The sequence below is a fragment of the Hemicordylus capensis genome, chromosome 16 (genome assembly GCF_027244095.1).
Source record: "Hemicordylus capensis ecotype Gifberg chromosome 16, rHemCap1.1.pri, whole genome shotgun sequence".
Lineage (NCBI taxonomy): Eukaryota > Metazoa > Chordata > Lepidosauria > Squamata > Cordylidae > Hemicordylus > Hemicordylus capensis.
Window position 1 is genome coordinate 13,333,137 of NC_069672.1, and position 23,736 is coordinate 13,356,872.

The window sequence follows — 23,736 nt, forward strand, 5'->3', positions numbered from 1 at the left end:
ATCCAAATGCAAACCAAGGCAGACCCTGCTCAGTAAAGGGGACAATTCATGTACACTATCACAAGATCAGCTCTCTGAAGATACTGTATTTTTAAAATGTTTAAATTGTCTTACTGGACCCTGTGTGCTGAGGCAGTGAGAAGAGAAGTTAAATTAAAATAGGAACTTGCGTTGCCAACTGGGATTAAATGTGGATCCTGAGTCTGAAGAGGCAGAAAGCTACTGTTGCCTCATCTGTCGGCGGGGCCCAGTGGGTGATCCTGGCATTGAGGCTGGTAGCGTTCATCAGAAAGCCAACAGCAGCCGATTAGCACAAACACAGATGTTGTTTTCATGCAAATTATCCCGGTAATAAAAAGCAAGTGAAAGCAGCAGAAGGAACAGGATATATGGCTGAGCGGAAACTGTCCACACACACACACACACACACACACACACACAAACTCACACCCACCCCAATTACAGCACTTCCCCATGTCAACAGCTTGACCTGTAGTGGCCACAGCACTGAGTTGGTCCTTAGAACTCCTTGGCTTTATTCTTCTGGATTCCCTTGATTGGATGTAATAAATATGACTAGACAAGCGAATGAGGGGAAGGGTAGAGGGCGGAAACAGTCTTACTGAAGACTCTCCTGGAAGCTCCCCACAAATTATCGGCGAGCTGCATAACTTCATGATGATGCACATCTGTGTACCGACTCCTCACAGTGATATAAATTAGGTCTGCCATTCTTAAAGGATAGCATTCATAATCGGAGACTGGGGGGGGGGCATCTGAAGTCAGCGATATCACGGGACCCCCCAATCTCGGCTGGAAGAGTCTCAGCAGGCTGGCTGCCCAGTCTGCTAAACGTGCAACCAAGGAAGGGTCTTCATACATTGGCAGTATTTTGTCGTCCGTCATCTGGGTGAAGATCCAGTGCCTAGTCCCGCCCCCCCGCCCCGCTCAAGTGGGAGAAAAGAAATGTGGACAACACACCCTTTGCAAAGGTCTTGGCACTACACACTTGAGCAAAGAAATGAGAACGCAACACAAGGCTCTGTCTACAGCAGCTTTTTGCCTCCGGCTGAATGCAAATCAGAGAAACCGGGCTATTCTAGATTTCTATTCTGCCATTAGGAACCTAGGAAGCTGCCTCGTACCAGGTCAGACCAATCCTCCATCTTGCTCAGGATTGTCTGTACTGACTGGCAGTGGCTCTCCAAGGTCTTTCCCAGCCCTACCCGGAGTTTGGCGGGCCAGTAGCAGAGCTCTGCGTAAGGCAGCTTCCTGCATTTCCGTGAGCGAGGCTGGCCCTGTACTCCGAGAGACCAGTTTAGAGAGGAAGCCTGTTGAAGGCAAGGCGGAGCAGCACGACAGCCATCTTGACAAAACGTTTGGGGAATTCTTAGTTGGCGTCATTCTTCATCCTCTTCATAATTCTCTTCGGACAGAGAATTAAAACAAGCACTTTAATGATCAAACTACCAGCCCCTCCACATTTTGAGCTTTGGGTCAGAAAACGCAGATTTTATATCTCCAATACTATGCATTTGCTGTGGGGAAAAGAAGATTGCTCTGAAATACCTGAACGAATTGCAAAAATTCAAAAGTAACCAAATAAACCACAAACTAAGATTTCATCCACCTAGATAAAGCCTGATTTGTTATTACTACCCAAACTTCATTCCATCTGGTTTATTTATCTATCAAATGTGTACACCGCCCCAAACTTTCATCTCTGGGCGGTTAACAGCAACATAAAACCAGTTAAAACATACACAAAAAATCTTAACACAATTAAGGCAATCTAAAAACCAAACACAGGTTAAAACTTAAAAATTTAAAAAGCTGGGAAAGCTTGTCTGAAGAGGTGGGTTTTCAAGTGCTTTTTAAAAAATTTCAGAGATGGGGAGGATTGTATTTCAATAGGGAACGCATTCCACAGTCTCGGGGCAGCAACTGAGAAGGCCCGTCCCTGTGTGGCCACCAGTCGAGGGACCCCCTTCTGCCACTGCAAACATTCAACAATATAATGGCCGATCATAGAGGCTGGGTGCCGTGTCTAAGCAAGGTCGTCAATGCCTTCCTCACATCTCTCCTCTAGGTAGAGTTAATTACAGCCCCAAACAAAATATTTATGAAGCCGAGGAGCCCTCTGAATAGGGAGAAGGAGGCAATAATGAATTATGTTCAACATTTGTTCAGCCAGCACGGGGCAAACATCTGCTTCAAGGTTGCGGAGCAAACATTTCTATCAGCTCTGCCATCTTGTCTGGAAAATTACAAAGCCTGGAGGGAAGGGAGGCTATTAAAGTCTCAGCCATTTGGAGAGCAGCTCTGTTCTGACTGATGCAAGTGTCATATGGAATAACACGGCTGCTATGAATATAATGTACTTAAAAGAAGAAGGAGAAGAAGGAGAAGAAGAAGAAGGAGAAGAGTCATTCTCTCAAGGCTTTCTTATTTCACACGCATCCACTGTTACAATCACAGATAGGCAGACTTTAATGAGAAGAATATGAGCGGATCAAGATCAAGATAACCAGCTAGGTGTATTTTGGGGGAACCTAAGAAAAAGATGCTTGCTTCTGAACTTTAGTCCCCATTCGTGTCACTTTCCCCATGTATTGCTATAACCATGCTGACTTGAAATGCAATACTCCTGTTAAATCCAAAACATTATTCTCAGCTAAATAAATCAGTGCAGTCACAGGAACACAGGAAGCTGCCATATAGTCAAACCCCTGGTCCATCTAGCTCAGTATTGTCTACCCAGACTGGCAGTGGCTTCTCCCAGGTTGCAGGCAGGAGTTTCTCTCAGCTTTATCTTGGAGATGCTGCCAGGGAGGGAACTTGGACCCTTCTGCATGCAAGCAGGCAGGTGCTCTCCCCAGAGCAACACATAGTGTAGCTAATTATAGACGCTTTGTGGTCCATTTCTAAATTCTCCTCAACACCATCGTTTTCCAGAGAGTTTGAGCTTCTCCGATATGTTCCTGCCTGTCCTTTAAGATCACCTTCAGAGGCTGGGGTGCTGCTACCAGGGAGAGAGCCTTCTCAGGAGTGGTCGTGTCCCGTCCCCCCAACCAATGGGATACCCTCCCTAATCTTCCTTGTATTCCTTTAGGCACCAGGCAGAAGCCTCCCTCTTCCGGGAAGCTTTTAATTGCTGCTGCTGGCTCTGTATCAGCTTACTGGCCATTTTGTTTTGGAAATTCATGTCTTAGACCTCGTCTCCAATGTTCTTTTTGCCAACCACTTCAAAGTCTCTGATCAGTTGAACAGCATATAAATATAATTAATCAATAACCGACCCTCCTATGGCTCTTGGGGGGCTTTGTAGCGGACTGGTGCACCTGTCTGTCCATCTCACCGCTACCATCTGTCTTGCACACGTTTCCTCAACAAAGCTTTGCGGACGCACCGAGGGCCGATTTGGAAATGGGGGCCAAGCTGTCCCTTTAAGCCCCCACCCGCAGCCTTGGCGGGCCAGCACGCGATCGCAAGAGACAGAAGAGATGCTCTCCGCAGCCACGCCACGAGTTCCCACACCGGAGCTTTTCAATCCAATGACTTCCAACAGCACGGGGGGAAAGGAGAAGTAAATAAAACTTGAGATTAGATCCATTCGGGGTTATTTTCTTTTTAATACCGGTAACGAAATTGTGGTGCGGTTGCCATGGCGACCGTCGGTGCCAGCCTCCTCGGTGGAGAGCCACAGATGAGCTCACGTGATGCGCTCAGCCAGAAGGCGGAAGGCCACGCACATTCCAATTTTATAACAATTTGCCATAATAGGGGAGAGATGAGAAGACAGTCAACTGGAAAAAATGATTTTTTTTTTCTTTGTGTATTGCAACATGGAAAGCAACCCAGCCAACCGGGGCTGGTCAGCCGAGTCACTACCTGACACCTTGTGTGTGACGGACAAAAACGGCATCAAACCTGAGAGTGGCATTGTGACTTCCTAATAATAATAATAATGATGATGATGATGATGCAGTTCCAAAAGACCTTGAAGAGCACCTCAACACCAGAGGGGCCACAGAAATCACCATCAGCCAATTACAAAAAGCAACTTTACTGGGAACAGCCTATATTCTGCGACAATATCTATAACAACAGCAACAACCTTGACAATAAAATTCTGGCATCCCAGGTCCTTGGGAAGGACTCGATGTCTGGATAAAACAAACCAGTCAATAACACCTGTCTGACTGTGTAAACAAGAAATAATAATAATATATTTAAAAACAAAACAGTTGCAGCACTGGTGTGGAGAAAAGAGAACTGGCAAACAAGTGTTTTTCCCTGGAACAGCAACATGCCAGATTCCTGCAAGGCGACATGTTCAGACAAGCTGGGTTTTCTCCTTTTGGCTCATCTCAGAAAAGTGACTGAAAGGACCCAGGAGCCTGATGGTGACTCAAATACGCTGAAGAACGCAATTTAAATTTGGTTATCCAAAAGAGCAGGCCGTGTTCTCCACGCCGCCAAGCCCAGGAGTGGCTTTGTCGAAATGGCAAACTTGATTTCCTGCACAGATGTGCAAGCTTTGGCAGGCATTTAAAAGGCTTTTATGGGGAAAACCACACGGGACAAGGGCTGCACGACGTACTTGTTGGTTTCAGTTCAAACTACAGAAAAGTGAGCCCGTCAGGAGAACCCTGGAGGCTTCAAAAAAGTAGTAAGAGAAGAGTGAGAAGCCCAGCACATTTTGCCAAACTTCCTCCTAAACGGCAATATTTCAAAGGGACAGAAGGTGTTCAGGACACACCTTCTAATGAGAAAGTGCACAGTTGTGTGGATTGCAGGCGGGATCAGAAGAGGGTGCAAGATTACACCCTGGGCTGAGAGGATAGGGCCTGGGTGGAGCATTTTTCAGGAGGGAGATCATCACTCCTTTATGGTTACAGGAACCATTTAGTGAAAGTTGATCAAGTAGCAGCAACAGCCTCTCACCTCATCCAGATGATCCGTCATTAGCACTTTAAGTGGTAAAAACCAAGTCCGGCGTCCTTCAGTCCAACCACCCAAAGGTGTTCTGCTCTGGTTCAAAAATAGAATGGTGTGTTCAGAAAGTGGGGAAGCTGTGGAGTAACTTCCTCTAAATCCTGGAGGGGCTTTTGGCGGGGGGATGGAGACAACATCACTTCATTTATGGAACCAACTTACTGTTTGAAAGTCAGTACCTGTGAAACATTCATGTTGAGCAGCAGACCTGTCAAGTCAAGTATCAGGTCACCCTCAGAAGGCGACCAGCTGATCTCAGGAGCCTCCAATGACCTAGTCACCTGACCTACGGAGGCATCAGGTGGGCAAGGCTTGGGGTGTACAATGGGAGGCTGCCTTATATCGAGTCAGAGCCTTGGTCCATCTAGCTTAGTACTGTCTACACTGACTGGCAGCAGCTCTCTAAGGCTTCCGGCGGGGGTCTTTCCCAGTCCTGCCTGGAGACGCTGACAGGGAATGAACTTGGGACCGTCTGTATGCAAACCAGATGCTCTTACCACTAAGCTACAAGAGTGTACCCTATTTGTCTGACTCCAGGAGTAGGGTTTTTTTCCAAGTTTTTTGATGTTAGAAGCTGGGGTGTCATCTTAACTTCAGAGTCCTCTTTCTCTGAGGTAAATACAAGTAAATCAAATAAATAAATAAATAAATAAACCCGTGTCTTTTAAGGGGCTTGTCTTAAATTCAGAGTTGTCTTCAATGCAGGTCTATACATAGTCAGGGCTGGACAAGAGTGAATTCCTGTATCAAAGTCGTCTTTGGTCAGGGAAGAGTTACAACTCTACCCGCTGGGCTTCAGCCTCCAGCTGCTCTAGGAAGGAGGCTCTGGTGTATATTAACCAGGTTTCCATTTCTAAGCAGATGCCTCGGAAGGAGGCGGGACTGAAAGAAACACGATCTCCAGGGCAAGCTTCACAAAACCAACAACTTCTTTGCTGGACCCCTCTCACTGGATTTGGCCTCCATGGTCCCAACACTCCAGTTAAGGACTTTCTTGAGCTTCTCTAGCCTGCTTCAGCTTCCCATAAACCACTGACGCCACTTTTAAGCTATTAGGCAGCCCTGAAAATGGCCGATTTCGTCTCATTGGCCAGAACCATCAAGCTGCGTGGACCACATTTCAAAGGCTCGGATTACCGATCTCTTAGGTATTTTGCAAGGCACACAAGGGACGACCGACTCCCCACCACAGAAGGCGATACCATTAAAGCCCACGGTGTGGTTCGTTAGCAGCTTTTTGTGGTTTGGTGTGCTTGCTAGATTTGGAATGCTGAGCGTATTTCAACAAGTGAGTCTTCTTTCTCTTCAGAGAAAGAAGCTCCAGGTTTAAGTTGAACAAGATCCAACTGCCCAAGGGCACTTGATAAAAGCTGAGGCCACCTTGTGAAGGAGGGACGTGGCGGGGTCAAGGGCGCCCTGAGGAGAGGCATCAAAGGAACAGAGCAGACAAAACACAGAACTTCTCACAAAAGGCTGTTACTTAATTAGAGGGTTTTAATTAATGGGTACACAATCTCCCTCTGAAGATAAGATAGCCGAGTCTACAGCCAAGCTTCTGTGCGTCTGCCCCTGAGGCCACGGTGTGCTGCAGGCACAGCACCGGTTCTGCAACCAAGCTGCCAAGAATGCGCCTTCCACTGGGCGATGGGGGAGATGATTATTAACGGGACGAAACGCAACAATGCAGCAGGCACAAAGCGTTGGCAGCGTGGAACAGCTGCTTCCCTTCAGTGGCCCCGGGTGGAAGGAAAGACATGGAAACCTTTGCACTGTGTACCCAATGGAGGTGACACTGCACCAGATTCTTTGGCCTTGCATCCTGTGCCAAGACCGGAGCGGACAAAGAACTGAGTTGGGAACAGCAAGGACTAAAGACTCGGTGAGGACAAAATCTGGATTTCTCTGCTCCCCTCACAAGCTGAGGTTGTGGAAATGCAACCATCGAGAGAATCCAGATTGGTGGGGTTCCATGGTGAAGTTTGGTAGCATGTTCGATGCAGCCAACACACACGTACCAACCAAGGATGGTGCTACAAGGGACAGCCGGGGAAAGTCCACGCGGGGTGCAGGACAAAGAACCTGATTCTGGGGTAATGATTCAGCACGCTGACTCCCAGAAGACACAGACGGCATATTCTTCCAGCATGGGGATTCTCTTCACTCCTACAATGCCAGCTAAGGACTCAAGGACCAGAATATTTTTGGCATGCAGTGGCAAAAGGGAGGAACATTCTTGTTACATGCCCCCACTACCGCTTTCCTACTCCTCCAGTGTCAGCTCCAACTGATCCACGAGTTCTATTTCCACACACCCTCTACTAATCATGCAATGTACAGCAGAGCACCTAAAAAGTGCTGGTGATGCTGTGTTGCATGACGGGGCTGGTCACTCAATGGAAGAGCATCTGCTTTGCAGGCAGAAGGTCCCAATTAATCCCTGGAGGCATCTCCAGGTAGGGCTGGAAGAGACTCCCGCCTGAAACCTTGGAGAGCTGCTGCCAGTGAGTGCAGACGGTACCGAGCTAGAGGGACCAAGGGTCTGACTCAGTAGAAGGCAGCTTCCTGTGTCTCTACAAATGATTATTTGCATCTGTTGCTGCTGCATGTCTGGGCCGAAAATGTGACAATGACTGATTCCTTGCATTCAGACATCTAGCAACAGTGCATCATTTATTCTGCTCCCAGCTAACCATCAGAAGTCAGCCTTCCAGGTGGCAAGAGAGATTTCTGAAGCAGTCTACTGAAATTCTCTAAAGGTTACTCTTCACCTGCCTGGCTTCCAGCAGAGAAAAATCACACACTATTTCTGAGCTTGGCCTATCCCTTTTTCTGAGTCCGCCCAAACAGCAAGAGCTCAGCCACTCAGAAAACACTCCAAAGTCCTCACATATGTGCTCAGTAGCAAAAACAGATCCCATGAAAAGGCAGCTCTTGACCGAAGGGTGTATGGCGCTCTTTGAATCCAACGGAATAAGGACATTCTATATCCTGGAATAAGTTGCAGTGGAAACAGGCTCTTCTGTCAGAGAAAGAGGAACTCTGTATGGTGATTTGCTTCCCAGGCTAAGTCAAAGAGCAGCCAGGGATCCTGGTAGAAGTGAAATCATTCGGACTGCGGGTTAACTGAACGGATGAGACCCTTGGTCCACCTAGCCTAGTATTATTTGCACTGGCTGGCAGTGGTTCTCCAGGGTCGCAGGCAGGAGTCTTGCTCGGCCCTATCTTGGAGATGCTGCCTGGGATTGAAGCGGAGACCTTCTGCAGGGAAAGGACATGCTCTCCCACTGACCTACGGCCCCATCATCAAAGATGAACAGATTCCCTCTTGACGCATGTGCACGTAGCATTTTAAAAACGTGCAAACCTGTGGGTGAAAAAAAAAATGAAATCTCACTCTTAAAAGTTATAGAGCCAAAAAATGGACATAATTTTAAGCCACTGTTGTTTATTCTCACACCCCGAAGAGCACAGCGGAGAAGCACAGAAAGGTACCCTAAAGGAAGTAGCCCTCTTTCCAAAGCACCCATTCAAACCTTCTCCAATGTTGTGATCCTTTAGTACAAAAGTTCCCAATCTGGGGTCCTCAGATGCTGCGGTACTATGATTCCCATCATCCCCCGCCACAACAGCCAAAGGTCATTGTGGCTGAGCATGATGGGAGCTGTAGTCTCCAGCAACATCTGGGGGCTCTGGGGCTCAAGATCTGGAACCTCAGCTTTAGTAGAAGATGCAATGTCCAGTGTGTCTCTCCAATCACAAGGGACAGCCGGTCCAGAATCTGGCAGTCCATGCTGCGTCCAGTGGCAGAGATTTCCGGACGTTCCTTGGCACTTGTGTCCAGCTCCCTTTTTACACTGAAAACCAGGCTGTCACTTTTTTCGCTACAAGCCTTGCAGATGAAAAGGCTCAGTGATACATCGACCCGGAGACGAAAGCAAGCGAGGCAAAGCCAGAAACACCGAAGCCTCTCAGCAGAAGAATCGGCTTCTAAAACCGGACAGCAAACATCCAGCACATCAGAAGCCAAGAGAACAGCAGGCCCCTGGGCTCTCTGAACAACAAAAGCCTCCATGCCACACCAAAGGTGACACACCGGGTGTCTGTAGCTCATCATCGCGAGGAGGCAAAAGGTCTGGAGATATGACCCCACCGAGTTATTGTGTGCTTTGGAGAGGAGGGAACAGTGGGCGAAAGGGAACGAGGAAGGCCTGCCGTAAAGTCTTTGAGAAGCCTAATTGCGTACGCGGCCCGCCTCTTGCATTGTATCACAGGGTCTGGAAAATGCCGGAACTTTTTTTTAAAAATAAGGGTGGGTGGGAGGGTGGGGAGGGATGCGTTTCTGTGAAGTGTCGGCCTTTCCAAAGGAAAGCCATTAAGGCACTCAGGCGCTGCGCGTTTGCTGTGATTAAAGGGAACGCTGGGCAGGAAGTGTGGCTTTTGTGTCAGCTGAATTGCACGGAAACCAAGCACGGGGCCGTGAGAAACGCAGCTGTCAACGCTCCAGACACACTCTCTTGCTGGTCAGAGAGCTGTGGGGAGAGGGAGGAAACGGCTGCCCAGAACACTCAGTGGTGCTGAGCAAGGGGGGAGCTAGGGATGGCCAAATCTGGGACTGCCCACCCACGCCAGGAAGCAAGGAGACTTACCCAGGTGTCGCACAAGGGCTGTCGGCAGCATCACGGAGGGCTGTAACCCTCCAGCAGCGCCAATGCTGGTTCCTACTCACAACGTAGACCAGGTGCATGGAGACACCACGAGAAGCTTCCCACACTGGGTGCTGTGTGCAGTGATAGTGCAGAAGTTGCGACCCTGCACCTGCCTGCCTCAAAAGGGAGAGGTCACCAACCCGACGGCCGCTTTACGGCAGGGAGATCTGACGGCCGCTGGCGCTGGGCCCCATGGAAGTTCTCTCCATTCTCCAGTTTCTCCGTTCCAGTTCCATTCTCCAGTTCCTGCACCTCTGGGGAACTTTAGGTTTTCTTTTGAAATGGGACACGGGTGCATTTAAAACGTTGCCTTGGGACTTTGCAGCAGGAAACACAACTCAGTGTAGGAACGTAGGAAGCTGCCTTCTACCAAGAGATACCATAGGTCCCTCAAGCTCAGGATGGTCCACACTGACTGGCAGCAGCCCTCGAAGGTTTCAGGCAGGAGTCGGCCCCGCCTGGAGATGCTGCGAAGGACTGAACCTGGGACCTTTGGCATGCAAGCAGATGCTTGCTCACTGAGCTATATGGCCCCATCCCCGAAAGGGAATCTCTTACTGCACTCACACGCAAACCCTGCTTTGCAAAGGGAAAAATTCATGCTCACTACTGCAAGACCAAGCCACCTTAATGGAGCAGCGGGGAAATGCTTGACTCACAAGCAGAAGGTTGCTGGTTCGAATCCCCACTGGTCTGTTCCCCAGAATATGGGAAACACCTCTATCAGGCAGCAGCGATATAAGAAGATGCTGAAAGGCATCATCTCATACTGCGTGGGAGGAGGCAAGAGCCAACCCAGTTTTGCTACTTTCAGCAAGGAAGAGAATGCAACTTTTCTCCTCTCTTTTTTGCAGATGTGTGGGTGCACAAGTGTTCTCTTCAGCCAATGCCGTTAAGGTAATGAAAGCCTGGGAGCTCTGGCAGGAGAGTGCCTTTTGCCATTAAAAGGAGGGACATAATTAAGCTTACTGGCAACAAAGCTAATCAAAGCTCAAGCTGGCATCAAGGGCAACAGAAAACATCTCCAGTGTATCACAGCCTCCCCTCTGGCTGCCTGCCTGGAATTTTCATTGCAACTCTGAAATGAAGAATTTCTTTCTTTTTTTAAATAAAGACACCCGAGAGCAGTTTCGTAATGGCACTATCAAGCCCCACCCCAAGGCGCCATTTCTGCGCAGGTCAGCCCTTCACAAGGTCCAAAGAATTATTCCCACCCCCAGCGCTCAGTTAATGTGGGACACGCCCCACATTCTCTCGCCCATGCGAGCCCAACGGAAATGAACAGGTGCTGTGTAAGCATTAAGCTGCCACAAAGGGAGATGGACGTATTTCCTGAACGGCACCTAAAATTATCCTGAGGACATCTTGTGCGGAGCAAGCTGGCTCTAAGTCAACAGATGCCAGGCTGTCTTCTGGGGCATGGTCTAAGGGTGCATGATGCAGCCGCCTTACTGAAGCTAAGCCTGACTGGGTCTGCTCAGGGCCTCGATGGGAGACTACCCGGTAGCCTCATATACGTTGGAATACGGAGGGGAGGAGAGCTGGTCTTGTGGTAATGAGCACAAATTGTTCCCTTTGCTATGCAGGGTCTGTCCTGGTTTGCATTTGGATGGGAGACTACATGGGAGGCCTTGTCTGCTGTAAGTTATATCCCCACCCCCTGGAGAGGATGGGGCAGTAGCTCATTGGAAGAACATCTGCTTTGCATGCACAAGGTCCTGGGTTCAACCCCTGGAAGCATCTCTAGGTAAGGCTGGGAAAGACTGAAACCTTGGAGAGCTGCTGCCAGTCAGTGTAGACAATCCGGAGCAAGTTGGATTAAGCTCCTGACCCCGCAGTGTTCATCAGGAGCATCCATAGCGCCTTGCTAGAGCTCTCAGCTTTGCATCATGCAGAAGGTCCCAGGTTCAGCTCCTGGCCGCATCTCCAGGTAGGGCTGAGAAAGACTCCTGCCTGGAACCTGGGAGAACCGCTGCTGGTCAGTGTCAACAGACTGGACAAACAACGCCCAACAAGAGCTGGTTCCCTCCCTGGCAGCATCTCCAAGAGAGGGCGGAGAGAGACTCCTGCCTGCAACCTTGGAGAAGCCGCTGTCAGTCTGTGAAGACAAGACTGAGCTAGATAGACCAATGGTTGGACTCAGTCTATGGCAGCTTCCAATGTTCCTAACTCCAATTGGCCATGCACAACAAGGAAGATCTAGCCTGCACGGTAAAGCACTGCTTTAGTCTGGACAGGAACCGTGACCCTACAAGGAACTGTAATATGGCAATTCACTAACTTCAGAGAACTTCACAGGCATGTAGCCAGACAGCTGTAGGATCCTCCCTGCAAGCCAGGAAGACAAACCCTGGAAACTGGTCCACCGACTGTTGGATATTCATGCAGTGTCTTTCAAGGGTTATGCTACCCGAGACGTTTCAAACAGGAAGGAAGAAAACTTGGCTGCAACGCTGAAACAGAGCATTATTCTTCTGAGGCCGTGTGTATATTATTTCTTCAAAACTGGGCAGGAGACGCACATTTCGGGACAGGATGTTTTGTAACAAGAGGAAAGGATGCTTGGTTAACTTTTACCTTCCCCATTTCTGTTGAGGGGTCCACATTCTAAAGCCATGAGCGTTCTCTTTTGGTTTGAGTGGGCAGAAAGGACTGGGTCGGACAGGGGCCATGCTACACAAATTGATGGGAAGGGCTAGAGAGAGATTTCAGTTGGAATTGGGCAGTAGGAACATAGGAAGCTGCCATACAGAGCCAGACCATTGGTCTCAGATGATGTTGACTACAACGCCTTTCACCCCCAGCTGCAATGGCCTTTGGCTGGGGATTATGGGAGTTGTAGTCAACAACTTCCGAGAAGCCCTAATACAGGAAATGCTGACAGTAATCTCCAGCCTTTTCTAACCCGAGCCCCAACTTTCGCCCAGATATCCAACCTGGAACTCGTTTATTAATTTTTAGTGGTATGTACGACAGTATATTGCTGGCTTGACTGACCTTAGGCCAATCTGAGAACTAGTTGGGGTCCCAGATGCCTGCCAAGGACCGCTGCCCAAGGATGCACCCAAGGATTCTGGTCCCTCCTGCCCAGCAAGAGTACAAACAGGGAACTTTACTGTCTCCCTTGGCCAACAACCTTCCCTGCCAGATTTTCTCACTGAGAAATCCTCTACAACAGGCCTGCTCAACTTAAGAACATAGAAAGCTGCCATATATTAAGTCAGCTCAGGTCCATTTAGCTCAGTATTGTCTACACAGACTGGCAGCGGCTTCTCCAAGGTTGCAGGCAGGAATCTCTCTCAGCCCTATATTGGAGATGCTGCTAAGGAGGGAACTTGGAACCTAGATGCTCTTCCCAGAGCGGCTCCATCCCCTACTAAGGGGAATATCTTACAGTGCTCATGCATCTAGTCTCTCATTCAAATGCAACCAGGGTAGACCCTGCTTAGCTAAGGGGACAAGCCATGCTTGCTACTACCAGACCAGCTCTCCTCTCACCCTCACCAGCTGTTTTTGGACTACAACTCCCATAATCCCCAGCCACAGTGGCCAATAGCAAGGGATTATGGCCAAAACCTGCAGGAGGGCTGAAGCTGAGCAGCCCTGCTTTATAAGCTTCTAGGGGAAATCTGAGAAAAGAAACAAACGGACATAAGCCCAGCCACTGGGGATTGGTGGGTTCTTTATCTGAGGTACAGCTGCCCCTTTTGTTTAAAAAGTTCCAGCTATTAGCCAGGCCTATTTATGCTGCTTATTTGCACTCAGGTTCTCCCCCTCCCCATCTCCATAATATTGTAAACTATCCCGGATCTTCAAGGACAAGACAGAATAGGCATTAAAATATTAACCGCCAAAAACTGCCTCGGGCCTTGCATGTGGAAAAGAGCCTACACCAATAAAGAACAGTTTGCTCCATCCCCATAGAAAGAAATTGTGTCGGGCTCAATAAATGTTAGTGGACAGTGTGTGCATGTCTGTTTATTGTGTACGTACTGGCACCGCAAATTATTCAGAGAGAAAGGTGCCAGGCTGGAATTCCAGGAGCCTTGAACTTCTACAATGCCATGTTGGCTACAAAGGCACAACACTCAGGTTTGCTGGCTAGAAATATAGATGGAAAAGCAACCCCTCCCAAGAGGGGTTCAGTAAGGGAGAGCCAGCATGGTGTTGTGGTTAGAGTACTGGACTAGGACCGGGAAGACCCGGGTTCAAATTCCTGCGGAGCCAAGAAACTCACAGGCTGGCTCTGGGCCAGTCACTTCTCTCCCTGCCGAGCCTACCACACAGGATTGTTGTGAGGATAAACACAAGCATGTACACTGCGCTGAGCTCCACGGAAGAAGAACAGGATACATATATTTACTAAAATAAAATTTTAAAAAGATTAAAGCACACAGGAGGGGAAAGCACCACGCTAACAGGTAGGAAGGAAAGAAACCGAAACGGTGCAATGCCGTTTATGAAAGAGGAGATCCCGACATGTTGGAATCTACTCTTAAATCAATTGGGTTGCACTGTTCTGGGTTCCTTCCTTTAAACAAGATTAAGCAACCAAGGCAGGGAACTCCTTCATGTCCTGGGCCCTGGTGTAGTATGTGGTGCCTGGGCCCGTAGGAGGGTCTTCTCTGTGGCTGCCCCTCTTCTTTGGAACACTCCCCCCCCCCCCGATTCATTCAGCCCACTGCCTAGCTGCTTTTAAGGCCCTCCTTAAGACCTACCTGTTTCGGCAGGCATGTTTCGGCAGAGCCAGCGTGGTGTAGTGGTTAAAGTGCTGGACTAGGACCGGGGAGACCCGACTTCCAATCCCCATTCAGCCATGAAACTAAGTGGGTGTCTATGGGCCAGTCCCTTCTCTCTCAGCCTAACCTACTTCACAGGGTTGTTGTGAAAAAGAAACTCAAGTATGTAGTACACCGCTCTGGGCTCCTTGGAGGAAGAGCAGGATATAAATGTAATAAATAATAATGATAACAACAACAACAACAACATGCCCTTTTTAACTGGTAGTGGTACTGTTGGCCAGTGCCTAGAGTCTTTGGAGGCGGCGGCATATAAGAAAAGTTTAATAAATAAATCAAGATAAACACACTTTAAGGCAGGGTAGGCAACCCCTTGGCTCAGCAGCTGCTGCTGAATTGTTGAACTCCTATGATCCCCAGCGACAACACACTGTGGCTGGGGATGATGGGAGTTGTAGTTCAGCAGCAGCTGGAGAGCCAAGGCTACTTGGCCTGTTTCCAGGTCCAGGGGGAAACAGGCACCATGTCTATGTTTGTTTGACGGACAGACAGTGTGTCAAGGTATCACTGGGGAGTGTGTGCGTGCCTAAGTACAAAACAGGGCTGCTCAACTTCGAGCCTCCAGGTGGCTTCTGGACTACAACGCCCATCACCCCCAACCTCCGTGGTCTATACAGACGATGGGAGTTGCAGTCCAGTATCTGCAGCAAGGCCAAAGCTGTGCAGCCCGGGTGCAGGACCAAGCGGGGGGGGCACCGGCTTCTCCCGCCCTCCTGAGCAGGAACCAGCAGCACGGCGCTTGGCTTGCGACTGGGGCGAGAGGCAGTCTGCTAATGGCTCCCTCTGGCTTGCAATAATATTTTACTTCTCGCACACAGTAAAGCTGCGGGACAAAAGCAAACACCAGGGTTTCAATCTCCTAAGTAAACTGGAAAACAGAGCTGCTGCATAAATAGCCGGCTTGATTTACGGCCCGCGGTAAACAGAGCGGCCGCCTCCAACGCTGGCACCGGGAGGCCGGCTCCTGGTTTATGGTTCCGGGGACAGCTGCGTCTGAAGCTATTCCCAGCCGCACACAGAGCTGTGCCCTCAGCGCCCCTGCCAAACCCCCAAGAATGAGGCGTCTCCGATGTGCCAAGAGCCCCCCAGGTCTTCGGGTCTCTCAGACTCTGGGGCTCCTGCAGGCAGGGCCACAGCTCAGTGGAGGAGCAGCTGCTTTCGTGGAGGAGGAGGAGGAGGAGGAGGGCCCAGCTTCAACCTCGGCAGCATCTCCAAGCGAGGGCTGGCAGAGCCTCCTGCCTGAATTCTTGAGAGAGTCGCCACAAATCAGGGTCAATGCTACGGAGCTAGATGGACCAAGGGCCAGGATGTTGGCCTACAACTCATAGGAACATAGGAAGCTGCCATATACTGAGTCAGACCCTTGGTCCATCTAGCTCAGTATTGTCTTCACAGACTGGCAGCGGCTTCTCCAAGGTTGCAGGCAGGAGTCTCTCTCAGCCCTATCTTGGAGATGCTTCCAGGGAGGGAACTTGGAACTTAGGTGCTCTTCCCAGAGCGGCCCCATCCCACTACATTTCAATCAGGAGATTCACATGACCGATGTGGTGGGGGGTGGAAGGCTGTGCAAAACAGACCCCCCCGCCGCCCCAGGCAAGCATCTCACATTGCTGGGAAGTGCAGACTGCATACCCACCCAATCGGCACTACTGCACGCAGCACGGATCTCCAAAGGCCCCCAGGTTGTATCCCGCAACGTGTGCACTGAGCAGGGTACACTGGGGGATCCCCATCTCTGTCTCTCCTCAGGCTGTGTGCAGGCCAAGGAGACACACCATCCCAGCAGCTTTAAAGGGGAGGGGAGGCTGGGTGGGAGCACCAGGATTCACGTGGATCCTGACGCTCCACACAAGCCGCCTAACCCAGGCTCGGCTGCCCTAGCCTGCTTGTGAGAACAGCCTTCATGGCAAGTGGGTCCCAACTGCTTTAAATGGGGGAGGTAGAGACATCCTCAAAAACGCTCTCCGGTGGGGAAAGCGAGCCTGTATGTTAGGCCAATGGTCCAGCTGCAGAAGGCTGTAGCTCTACGCTCACGTACCTGGGAGTGAGTCTCATTCAAGACGGTGAAAATTAAGCCTGAGAAAACATACAGAGAGGATTGCCCTGTAAAACAGCCTTGCTACGGTTATTTTTCATACTTTTTAAAAAGAAGTCAGAAATGAAGGTTCTCCGGTCCAGAGGAAGAACCAGACAGGGTCTGAAACACGTGATGGGGCTAAGCAGAAAGTGTGAGTTCTCCCCTTTGCTAAGCAGGGACTTCCCTGGTTTGCATTTGGATGGATGACTGCAGGTGAGCACTATCTGCTGAAAGATATTCCCATCAGAGGACGGGGCCAGAGCTCAGTAGCAGTGCATCTGCTCTGCATGCAGAAGGTCCCAGGTTCAATCTTTGGCAGCATCTCCAGGTAGGGCTGGGAGAGACTCCTGCCTGCAACCTTGGAGAGACTCTGCTAGTCAGTGTAGACAATCCTGAGCTAGATGGACCGACGTGGTACAAGGCAGCTTCTTACACTTCTATCCCAACTCAGTTTTTGGAATCTGACTTTAAGCAGGGTGGGAGAAGGAAACGTAAGCCATTATCTGACTTAAGACACTGAAGACGGATCTGTTTTTCAACAAAACCCTCCCACTGCAATATGCAGAGTATGGAAGTCCTGGCAGCTGGGAGGCGGGCTGGAATGAGCAGCAGCGGCAGAGGCTGTTTATGTTGGCAGTGGTTTCCAGCCCTAATGGAAAATTTCAGCTTTGGCTGCATCAGGAGCACAGAGAGCGGGGGCGGGGGGGGGGGGGGAAGGGGAGTTATTAAGGAGAAAAAGGTATGGCGCTTGAACAGCAGCCACCACCAAAAAACGCTTACACGGCGCCCCAGGAAATGACGTGCCAAGGCCAGGCTCTAAATTAATGCGTCTCATCATTAGGGAAACAAACCGTCCACACTGAAGAGGCGTCCTGTGGGAACGGATGGTCGGAGAGGAATGCCCACCCCACAGACACACAATTAAGACTCCGCTCCCGGCGAAAAAAACAACAACAACCCACATCCACAACACATACACAATCTATGGTTAAACAGAGAAAATGGCCGAGGCACAGGGAAGCCACCACTTTGCACGGAGGAAGAAGAAACAGCAAAAAGCCTTGCCTAAGCAATTATCTTCTTCCCTCCATTAAATCTGTGGGCTGATTGGGGAGGCATCGTTAGCTCCAACTCGCCAGCGAATGCACCACACGGACAGCATGGTGACCACTGTGTGGGGCTGGGCGATTCTGGGTGGCGTACAGGCCCCGACCCCATGCTTCCTGCTCGGCTCTGGGCATTCAAGCACACTGGCCCTTTCCAAAGTGCCTCAGCAGCCTTGCAACACCAACTTATCACGCCCGGGGTGAAGCAAGAGCCGCTTCCAGAAGCCAACCAACAACCTGAAGCCAACCCTAACCCTAACCCTAACCCGAGACAAAGGCACTAAAGACCCAAGAAGGAGACTGCTTATCTAGGACCCCAATCTCTAGTTAAATCACCCCAGGCTGAAAGCACAGAACCGCCAGCATATCGGGCATTGCTTGTACTTGGCCTCGGAGATCTGTCCACAACAGCGTCTGAGGGAAAGAACCAACGTCTTTTGGTTTGGGGTGCAATCCAGCTCCCTTAAAAAACAGGAGTCTTTCATCTGACTTCAGTGCTCTGCGCCCCTGTGCCTCATGGCCACCTTTCCGTTTTGCCAAAAGCGATTCCTTCAGAGTAGATTCAGATGTTCAGGCAGCCCCCACCCCCCCAACAACCATACGCACATGCACACCCAGCCAAACACAAGCATGTGGTACGATCCTCTTGGGAGTGCACATCTGAATGTTCTCCCAGACCACCACCCACCTTACATACGGACAGCTTGTATTTCACCTTAAAAAGAAGGGTTGTAGCCCATGTTCCCTGTAACAGGGATTCCCAGATGTTGTTGACTACAACTCCCAGCATCCCCAACTGCCATAGCCTTTTGCCTGGGGGTTATGTTACAAGGCAATACTGGTTGCAGCCTAGCTGTTTCTCTGCCCAGCTAGCTGTCCATATTTTTTGACATTTGCATCAAGTGTATGATTCTCCTCTGGGATTCTGACTGTGATACAGCCCCAGGAAGGACTGTACCATGGCCTCTCTCTGAACATTGTAACTGGCACCCTTCCAGCAACAATGGTATGTAGATAAGTTTCCCTCCCAGTAACCGATGTAGAGCTACCTTCCCCCCAGAATCCGAGCCCTTTCCAAAAAGAATGCTAAGATGGCAGACACATTTGCAACATCCAGGCATGGGATTTCAATATATATTTAAGTCTGATATTTATTATGAAAAGTTATTTTTGATTTCAGCACATCCTGAACACTAGCACAATGCAGACTAGAAGATAAAATCAATAATCACAAAATAACTACAAAGAAAGAATTGTCAATGTACTTTTAAGTCAATGTCTTCTTTCATCCCAAGATAAGGAGCCAAAAGCCACTCAGAGAGTGAGAGAGAGTGCAAACATGACTGAGCTATAACACAGGTTTGTGCAAAGTGCATTGCCTGCTCGCCTGGAGCAAGTGAAAAGCACCCCTAGGCGAACAGAAATGAAACCTTTTGTAAACCGGGAAGTAAGGCAATTCCTTTTTCAAGCTATTAATTCAATTCAATTAATCTCAAGCTATTAATGTGCAGCTAATGACTAATTTAGGAACATGTGGGCAAGCAGGCTAGCAACTCCTGTGGTCTTATTTGCAATTTTGCAAAGGCAATTTGTTGCATTGCTGTGCTTATAGTATACTGACGTTCAAATACATGCCTTTCTTCTCCAGGGTGAACATTTTCTGGCCCAGCTCAAGCTCTCTCAACTGGTCCTCTTTCTTTCATCCAATCCAGCTTTTGGATCTAGTTTGGAGGACGGGCCCAAGCTGGAGGGAGCTTCTATTCTTGTACCAGCAGCTCAGAAAATGCAAACACAACTTCTAAACACATCCACCAGGAAGCACAACGGGCAAAAATCCTTTGAAGTAAGTTGGGCAAGCACAGGCTTAAACACACACAGACACAGACACAGACACAGACACACACACAGACACAAACAGACACACCCCTTTGATTCATGGGGTAAAAGGGCCCTTTCCTCCCCCAAAACTCCTTCTACACCTGGCTGCACACTTGTTTATTGTGCATATGAATTTGTTCTAAACTGGCAAACAAGACGTTGTTTTTAAACAGGAGGGAACAGATAATAAAAAGCTCTCTTATATAGGAAATACAGCAAATACTTTTTCTTTTCAGCAGTAAATTTCCCCCCTCTGCTGAACTTTCTTAAACAAAGCCAGGCTTGTAAATAATCATTCACCTGTGATGAGGAAGAATCATTTTTTAAAAATCATAAAACAAGTTAGAACAGTAAAGTTGCTTCTTTTCCTCTATTAAGTCACAGGTGGCTAACTGGCACATGAAAAGGTAGCCACTTTTCTGGGCTTGTTTGCAAGACTGGGCCAAAAATAGGAAGAATTTTCACTTGAGGGCACCTTATATGGCCAATGCAACTCCATGTGTGGTGTAGAAAGTCAGCATGGTGTCGTGGTTAGAGTGCTGGACTAGGATCAGGGAGACCTGAGTTCAAATCCTCCTTAAGCCATGCAACTAACTGGGTGACTCTGGGGCCAGTTGCTTCTCTCTCAGCCTCATCTACCTCACATGGTGGTTGTGAGGATAAACATAACCATGTATGCCACTCTGGGCTCCTTGAGGGAAGAGCAGGATATCAATGAAAAAATAGATAGACTCGAAGACAAACCAACCTAAGGCCATGATTCTAACATAACATGCAGCAAGAGCATCCACTGAAGTCACTGAGATTTATTCCATGTCAGATTAGGGTGCAAGTGAGGGCGATTTCACACAGGACATCTTCTTGTGCGGAGAGATTTCCGTGTAGGAGGAAACCATATAAAAATGAGGCTATCACCCAATGAAAGAATTCTTAGTTGAGCACACACATTGTAATAGATAAAATCTACATGCATTTGCCTTTGAATTAAGAACGGCTCTGGGAAAAGCAGATTCCCTCTGATGATGGGGCCACCCAGCAGGCAGCATCTTCGGGCAGCCCCCTCTTATGTGTAAGAAAAGGGGCGACCAGCAGGACGCCTTGCCACCTGCAGTTCCTGTCAGTAACTCCATTTGCATCATTCCAAGTGTTCAAAAATCCGCTGGCCATTTCATCATGGGTGCTTTCTTCAATCCATCAAAAAGATTCCTGACCAAGCACTCTACCCACCACCGGATCAATGCTGCATCCCTAGTAAAAAAAACCTCCAGCGTCTGCTTTGCAATCATGGCGTGCTGAGAAGCCTTTGGGCGTGGTTTTAATGGGATCACTGACCCTTGTGAAAAGGAGCTCTGGGGGCCAGGCACCCATTCCTTCCTTCCTGCACTCAAGGGACCCACGAGGGGATGGGGCTGCTGCTCAGTGGTGCAGCATCTGCTCTGCCTACAGAAGGTCCCAGGCCCAGGCCCTGGCAGCATCTCCAGGGAGGGCTGGGAAGAAAGGCTCCTGCCCGAAAGCGTGGAGAGCCACCGCCAGTCTGTGCAGAATAGACTGTGCTGAGCTAGATGGACCCAGGGTCTGACTTGGGAGAAGGCAGCTCCCTAGGCCTGGAGGAAGGAACCGCAGGTAGCTGGAGACAAGATACTCTCCTGGCTCCAGGGATCACACGACCTCCAAAGGCCAACCCTGCGCCCACTGCCCCATACCAAGCCCCATCACATGCCCTCCGTCTTGGCAATCTGGATAGAGCGCCAATGTGGTGAAGAGCTGGAATATCAGATGAGGGCCAGGTGGCCAGGTCCAACTCCCTACCAAGCCATGACGCCCACTGGGTAACCTGGTCTCTCACTGTCTCTCAACCTTGCAAGGTGGCTGAGAGGATATGTGGGGAAAGCGGTGTCATGTATGCCACCCGGGGCTCCTTCAAAGAAGGAATACGAATACAAATACGACAAATATTTATATACTGCTTTTCAACAAAAGTTCCCAGAGCAGTTTACATAAACAGATGCAATATAAACAAGAAATATCAACCCAGTAAATCAAAGTAAAACGGACTTGCTTCTGACACTAAGAGACTCATTCTCAAGCTGAAAAGGAGGACGACCATGGTGAGGAGCTTCTGAGCAAGTACAGAGTATCCTGCCCTGCCTAAGCTTACCCTTACAGATCTGGAATTAGGCTCCAGGTCAAAGGGTACAACTGCCAAGTAAGCCCGAGACCTAGACACATCTCATTTATTTATTTATTATTTCTCTGGGTAAACTGCCCGGAGCCATTTTTGGAAGGGCGGTATAGAAATTGAATAAATGATGATGATGATGACGACAACAACAACAATTTGTAAGAATTAAGCCCTGACTAATTCCTCCCAGTGTCAAGTAACAGCCAAGTGTCCTAGTTCCAAAGTATCCTAAGTGGCATTTCCAGTATCAACAGAATTCAGTCACCACTCAAACAGCCAATGCCAGGCAAATACGGGCTGGGCTATGCAGACGCGGGGGGAGAATGAGCACTCCACCCTCAATCCTTGCTTCCTTGGCACAATCCTGATCTCCAAACGTGGCTTTTCAGTTTACTACCTGAGGTTCAGGGCCATGCATCATTTTAGACTGCTCCTTGCTCCTTGGGACATCTCTCTCTAACAGGCCTGCTCAACTTTGGCCCTCCAGCTGTTTTTGGGCTACAACTCCCATAATCCCCAGCCACAACGACCAATAGTCAGGGATTATGGGATTTGTAGGCAAAGAGGAGGAGGAGGAGGAAGAAGAAGTAGCAGCAGCACTACCCCCTTCCAAATAATATCAAGCAAAATAGCCAAGAGCAGTTCTGGTGGAACTGAGGTTCAAGCAAATTCATATCATGACCTCAACCTGGTTGTACTAAAAAAGAGACAGAGAGCGAGCGAGCGCATAAAAATAGAAGAGCAGCAGCCCACAGTAGCTGCTACATGTCCTGCCCTGCAATTCCCTCCCACCATGCTTGGCCTCCGCCTAATTGAGGAGGCAAGATCAAGCAAGAGGAAGACCTGTGGGCAAGAACAGGAAGCAGAGATTAAACAATCCGTTGCAGGTCAAAGGTTACTCACAGATCAGTTACTACCAGAGGCAAAAGAGGCCTAAGTTCGAGAGAGACCCACACAACCCAGCAAACCGGCCCTACTCTAATGCTTCACCTTCTCAGCACTAAAAGTTTAGGCCTCACACAATAAAAATGTGATGCTTGAGCAGCAGCATCCAGAGTTCATATTTCACAGAGCTTGTAACTTTACAGAACCCCTTGGAAATAATTTTAAAAGAGGCTGCGAAAGGGCACAAGGTATTTGGCAAGTCCAAAGTCCTACAAGTGTGGGGACAGTGGCTGGCGCCTTCTTCCTGTAATCCAGCTGGACTTTGCAAGAAGAAAACACTGAAAAAAAATGCAGACTTACCGTTTGCAAAGGGAAAGTGTGGTTGGTCTGCAAAGCACGTTGTGAAATGGAAAGTGAACATGTGTCAGAACAATTCAAGAGAATGTGTCTGTTTCAAAAGTATACTTGAAGCAAAAAGAAAATCTGTGCACGTTATATACTTGTGGGAGAGCGCCTTTGGATAAATACCAATGTGTTTTCTTCTAGCATATGTGTCCATTTCTCTTTCAAAATCATATGCCGTTTTCAGTTCTCCAAAGTCATTTTTCTGCACAGCACCACTGGCCAAAGAGTCATTAAAATGCAAAGTTTACTTGTTCTTTCATGAGCCTGCCCTGTATAAATGTTTGTGTGTGGGGGGGTGTAAATGGGGGGAAACTCTGCAGGAAGCATTTCAACCCGTAGGCCTGTCTGATCCATGTGATGTTCTGATTAATCCTTCGTAAGGACAGATCCGTCTGTCATAACCCAGCAGCGAGCTCAACAGCCACACTATGCACCAGGGAGGGAAACCTCGGAGCCCGAGTTATTCCGTTCAATTAAAACCATGCATCACAAGCACAATGTCTCTCTTCCTCCGTTCGCCAAGCAAGCAGACATTTTCATGCCAAAGAGATCCTGCCACGGACAACCTGTTCTTCAAGCCACACTGAAGAAATGCCCAGTGGAATGACCACCAAGGGAAAAAGCGCCACCCCTTCACCGGCTGTGTTTGCAGCTCTTTTCTACCTAAGAGGCGAGCAAGCAAGCGGGAACAGCCGGCCGG

The 23,736-nt window shown here is 49.1% G+C and overlaps 1 protein-coding gene across 15 annotated transcripts in view; it reads right to left on the reverse strand.

Annotated features, from left to right (window-relative positions):
* The window catches only part of RERE (arginine-glutamic acid dipeptide repeats), a 272,298-nt gene that overhangs the window by 38,261 nt on the left and 210,301 nt on the right, over nucleotides 1–23,736 (reverse strand). The window lies entirely within an intron of this gene.